This window comes from Homalodisca vitripennis, chromosome 6 (genome assembly GCF_021130785.1).
Source record: "Homalodisca vitripennis isolate AUS2020 chromosome 6, UT_GWSS_2.1, whole genome shotgun sequence".
NCBI classification, from domain to species: Eukaryota; Metazoa; Arthropoda; class Insecta; order Hemiptera; family Cicadellidae; genus Homalodisca; species Homalodisca vitripennis.
The window spans coordinates 148,183,487-148,190,189 of record NC_060212.1 but is presented as its reverse complement, the minus strand read 5'-3'; the positions used below and the strand labels follow the sequence as shown (position 1 = coordinate 148,190,189).

General features: G+C 28.7%; 1 pseudogene; it reads left to right on the top strand.

Annotated features, from left to right (window-relative positions):
• Positions 1–4,020: 4,020 nt before the first annotated feature.
• Positions 4,021–4,133, top strand: LOC124365640 (annotated as a pseudogene).
• The last annotated feature ends 2,570 nt before the right edge of the window (positions 4,134–6,703 follow it).

The window sequence follows — 6,703 nt, the reverse complement described above, 5'->3', positions numbered from 1 at the left end:
TCAATAAGTAAACTATATATAAATAGGTTTTAACAATAATTGGTAAGTTTTAGAACTTGTGTAAATTTTATTTATTTAAATTATATCTCTGTTTCTATACTTGAGTAGGAAAAACTGTGCACTTGCGTATGTAGAGCTCAAGGTCATTTGTCACTGCCCACGGGCTTTTACTAAGTAAGTTACGAGTTGATTTTACGAAAGCTTCTAACAGCCTGTCCAGATTATATGACAAGTGCAGCTGGCAATCCACGAATAATTGAGGAGTACAAATACTGCACCCATCAAAATAAGTGCAAAATATATTTATTTTGCTATTCATGGGCAAATAATAATAAGAATTATAATCCAATTTCTTTATTTGTGAGTGTTTCCGTTTGCCTATTTATTTAAGTATTGTTATTTACCTTATTTACGCGACGTGATCGGTTTTTAACTTCTTGACGACATGTTTTATTGAGACAGAGCTTCGGAACCCCATAATTGACGTGGAAAATTAGGATTGAGGACGGGATATTATTCAATTTCTAGGTACATATAAATCCAGGAGTTAAGCAATGTATAGATTACAAAAAAAATAGTTCAGTATAATTTTTAAATATAATGTTCATTCTATATTTTGTATTGAAAAAGTATCATAATTCCAATTATAAATAATAGCTTAAAAACACTCTTGAAAACTTGTTTAGTTTTTACAATATATATATAATATATATAATATATATATATATATATATATATATATATATATATATATATATAAATTTCCAGTAAATATAGAAAATAAATTACCCCATTACACAACGGAACATTCAGGAACTATTCTTATTATGAAATATAAGCTGATTAATATTTAATTTTGATTACACTTAGACCTCATTTAGTTGCAAATAGTAAAATACAGAGCAGAAAGTAATATTGAGTAGAGAGGCAATTTTATCCCAGTGATACAAGGAAACATTGCCGAGGATCAAGTTTCCTCCAGGATTTCTCGGATGTTGAGGGACTTCCTGGACAAATGTGATGCGATTTGAAACGGCTTAAACTGTCTTCAAAGCAAATTGGATTGCTTTTATTTGTCAGGTGTACCACAACAGCTCGCATCAGTTACAACACAACTAGGTGCACGGTATATCAGGGTTTCATTTCAAGCAAATACTTTTGAAACTTTATAAACATACATATGTAAAATTTTATCAATGCTCTTATATATTTTCTAGTATACCGAAATGTGTATTTATTTTTACTATGGGTACTGTATAATAGGAATTTAAGAGACTATTAGTATGAATAAACAAATGTGTAAGTATAAAAAAACTTATAATTAAAGATAAATAAATTAAGACATTTCATGGTAAGACAGAATTTCATAAGACCCCATATTACTGCTCCTATAATAATGTTCATTCATAGTTTCCTTATCCATACCAAGGTATACATTGTAAGTTATAATTGTCTTTAATTAGAATATAAATGATACCTGCCTTGCCTTATATCCAAGAACCAATATTGACTCAAATACTTACACTTCTACTTCGTGAAAAATTTTGTTCGAGGCGTGCTGCAAGAACTGGCGTTTAAATTCACCAGTGTTATGATATGTTTACCCGCTATATACTTATACAATAACATGTAGACCAGTTATACCTGTAACCAATAGAAGCGTAAGGGACATCAATATAAATTCCTCGTTTCACTTCTCTATTACTAACTCGTTTGACATCCATCCAAAGTACCTACATCACATAAACACTGTTACACAAAGTGTTTAGCTAGTGTAAATATATCTTATTGGTATCAAACCTTGTACGTTTCTCTATTTAAAGAATGACTGGTGGAATGCACCTCCCTTTCCAGCAAATATCTCTTTACCTAACGAATATACATCAACGTTGGGAACGTATCACATTCACCAACTAAGTAGAAATGAGTGCTAAACGTGCCAGCTTCTCCGGCTTCGTTAACATACTTGCTTAAGATTGGTATTGATATTTGTCACTATCCCTCACATCGTTGGGAATGGACTACTTTTTAGTACCTACTCATGTTAGGCTCAAACTGATATATATCTCGAATTTTTAACGTAGTAGAGTCAATAAAACGACTTTTTCCGGTAACTCCATCTGAACCTCATTGAGGATTGCAAATAATCCAGGATCGTTGTTAACTTGATACTGGTAATTGTATATGTTATCAGCAACCCTTTTCCATTTGCATGTATAAATTACCATACGTTAGATATAATCGGCATTCTTTGTGTAACATTTCGCTGTAAAATTTAAAAAATCTCGTGAAAGTAACATATTATTTTCTGAAATTTAGCACGGTTGTTTTTATAACAATTGGTTATTTAACGGTAATTATCTTTGCTAACTAAAATATCTTAAAAATTACTGGATTACGTCAATTCCACATCCCTCTAATGCATTTTTAATCGATATTAATTTAACTTTTAAACGGCTCGAGAATCTCCTTTACTAACTTATCTTAACTATAAATCTTAACTAACTCTCCAGTTTTATCTGGAACAATTGCTACAGCCCATAATGTTTTACACAAATTCGTAACTTTTCAAGTTGATACATATTAACTTGTTCTATGACAATTGTGTAATAACTGGTTTTTGATGTATTGATGTATTAGTTTGGCATATTCGGGAATCCTTCATCCTAAACTTTACAAAATACTACTTAAAGTATTAAAAATGTATAGAAATAGTTCCAAAGTTTGTGTTGTTATTTATTTCTTATAACTGTTCTTAATCTATTTATACATGTGGTATATAATTAAAATCCTATAATTGATGTAATTCCATTGAATGTCATAAATTAAGAAAAATAAAGTTTATTTCACTGATTTTAGACTACAAATAGCCACGATGATAATTTTTTGATTAAAAATGTCATAAAATACGAAATCATCAGAAAGTTTTAAATTACAATGTTTTAAATTTTCGATGGATTTGAGAATAGCACTAGTTAACGATCTCAAATAAAAGATTGAGATAATATTCCTGCAAAGTTATTTTACACTTTTCTAGAAACTGTCTAGAAACCTAAATCCTTAAAAGTTATTGAAAAATGTACAAGATATTTTTTATTATTGCCGAATGGTTCTAAGAGTTTATACAAATATGGATCCAAAAATACTTGTTTAAAACAATACTTTAATAAGTATTACTTGCGTAAAGTCATGTTTCGTAAAAGTTTGTTAATCATTTAAAAATAGTATAGTTTTTAATAAGTATAATATATATATATATATATATATATATATATATATATATATATATATACTTTTATATATATATATATATATATATATATATACTTTTATTTCTATAAAAGTCAATAATATATGACTGAGTATTATTCTCCTACAAATATTTCTTGGATCCAGTCAGAATTCACGTCAATTATCGTGGTTGCTCCTATTTCTACGCTGTTGCCGAAACACTTTGAAAACTTTGTCAGTCCACCATCCAGAGACCTCTCATTTCTTACTAATAAATTATATATTAATTTTATAAGATTCTAAACACTGTACAGTTTTGCTCTTACATAATTTTGCACTCAAGGAGACGAGTGCCGTTTTATTAAACATATTGCATGTCTGGCGGTTACTTTTAAGTGTGTCACGCTAAGAGGAACATGGTCTAAGGAAAAGTTCTCAGGTTTAACCTTTTTAATATCCTTTCATTCATTCTTTCACCACCAAAACCATCGCGACCTAAAGATCAATTTCTCTCTTGGTGAAATATCCTCTATTGAGTTTAAGAAGATTTGGTGTTTATTCAATACAAATTTTTGCTCTTCGTACACTAATAAAATTAATGTAAAATTTATTTCTGTTTATGTATACTTATTTTAAAATGTAATTTTCAATTTAGAACAGTAATACTGAAAGAAAGAAGAAGAAAAAGTGTTTTATTTAAAACAAAACAGTTGAATAATCAGGTGCCAAGCTTGGAACCAAGTATAAACAAATACACTACAGAAATGGCCTACGGGCCGTCTGCTGGGTTGGCTCTGGTTTCCCTTCAGATCGAATAAATCTTTCGCCTTTTACTAAAGACTTCCGTGGAGGGGAACATATGATGATGATGAACAGTGGTATTGACAACAGTATACTGTTGTAGTTTTTGTCCATTAAAACATGTGTATTTCCAAAATATCTAACCTGCAATGTTTAGTAGCGTATTATAGGATTTGCACCTTTAAGTACCACTTAGTCATGTAACCAATGACCAACATGTTTATAAAAAATCGAATGAAATGCTTATAATGAGCTCTGAAAATAAACTAAGAGTTATTTATAAATAAAATCTACGATTTGAAAGCTTCTAAATACTAATATGCACTTTAAAGTTTTAATTACTTCCAATTAGAAATATGATCCTATTAAAATAATTAAAATTTGCTTTATGGATAAAAATAAATGCTCGTTATTTATGAATTATGAAGTATTGTGAATTATGAGAGTTGCCATTGATATCTACGTTCGTTTTTAGAAATAGGCTATAGCTAAAATTTTTTATTTACAATTAATAACGAGTCTCACTTTTTAAAACTGCGTTTGTTTAAAGTTAACGCAGGTAAAATATAACAAAAGCATGCTCCATTCGTAATAATAAAACATATTCTTTAAATAATTGAAACGAATTAAAATCGTCTACTTAATTTATTCCTCTGTGACTTGAGTTATAATTATAAAACCGGAGATGGATTAGAAGTAAAAAAAAAAGTGTATAAAGAATCTTTTAACCCAAAGGCGCTAACTTGATATTACTCTCAGTTCTTTAAGCACATAAACTATAACAACTAGCTCACAAGTGCATCAAGTAACAAGAACGTCTGTTCAACACCTGGCACAAGAAGTATTTACCTGTACACTATGTATATACCTGGAAAGATGTTAAAATAACAATTTAAACCTAGTTTGCAAAAGTTTAACAATGTGGGGAATACTGAAAACGTCATTGTTTAGATACCACAAATAATTTAGTGACGAAGTTGGTTCACATTTATTGTAACGTCAGAATTTATATAAGCCTTTCTTTAGAATAAGCACAAATCAATTGATTGTAGAATCAGGTGCACTGAGTAAAAATTATATCGCACACACCAGAGAAAGTGAGAGACGGAGACATGATCTGTAGAGTCCTTAAAACATATTATACTTTAGAATAAAGCAATTTCAATAGCAAACTAAGGAACAAAAGAATAGATCACAAATTAAAATTGGTTTTGTTTTTGTAACGATTAGTAACATTCAGTTTTACGGATCGAATCAAAATATTACGGTCTTAGTTTGTCACTGATCGTGCCAATATATTTATTTTTGAATGCTTTTTGAAAGTGGAAGTACATATGTATGTTTTAGCGTTCATTTTATAATTGCAGAATAAAGAAATTAAAATGTATTCCTATTATTCATTAACATTAAAGATTCAAAAATATAAAAGTGTGTCAAAAACGGATACCTACAACATCAGTTATAGATATGTTTACAGGTTTTTCAATATATTGTCAGAAAACATAAGAAATTTGAATTTAGATAGTACAATTTAATTATATCAACATTCGGAATAATCACGTTGTCTCATTTATGATTATAAAGTGTTAAAATTTTATTAAAAGATTGAATAAAAACCGTTGCTCATAACTTGCGATATTGTATCTTTAGGACTATCTTCACCAACCACAACGTCGCTTATTAGATACGTACTAATCATTATTTGAGTGTAGATTATAGCATGTTCAGATAAAATACTATCTATAGAAATTTGCAAGAAACTTATTGGTAAGAATTCCTGCTTCAATGGAATCAGCTAAAACTTATTATTATTAACTGCGATACCCAAGACTGTGATAAATTTATCTGAGTATCCGGAATCGTGAACAAGGTACTCTAGCCTACTAAATTCATCTCTTTAGAAATGATGGTGAAATAATTAAATACAGATTAGAGTTTTCACTTTGTTAAACACCAAAATTCAATGGTTTCCTAATAGCGGCTTTTTATTTATTGGCGCTAAACCAGCTTTTTGTCGTTTTAAGTTTATGAAGTGTAGTTTTAGTAATTGAAAAAACTATTAATTAGTATTATGAGTAAAACATCATTTGTATAATTAATGAGATTAAATAATTAGTCATAAATTTACATTCATTAGCAATTAGGAGTATTGTTTGTGTAGTAATATGTACTGATTGCTGAAAATATAAAAATATGCTGGACCAAAAGCTATTAGGCTAAATAGGTAAATTATTGATTGGTATTGTTGAAAAACGCCCCTATACTACTTAATTCACAAGATAAACATTATGGCTTTAAAAAATAATTTCAATTTAGTAAAGACTAAGGAAATTTACTAAGAGATTTTAATTGTAATTTATAACACTGAGATAATTGGAATTTACCCTAATTTTTCCTCCGATTTTGTAAAATGTGGTATATAAATAAAAGGTAAAACTCCAAACAGTTTTTGATGTTTCAAGTTATATTTGATAAACTATTGTTGTAAAACTATTAGAGTTAAAAATTATCAAATACAAATATACAGCCAAAGCTGGTTACCATTATCCTTCAATGTTGATATTATTTAAAACATCACAGTAAATTCCAACATAGAAGAATTAATTTGGAAACTACGTTTAACTCTAAAAATATTTCCAAGATCCATATTCATTTCTTATTCTTAGTTTTT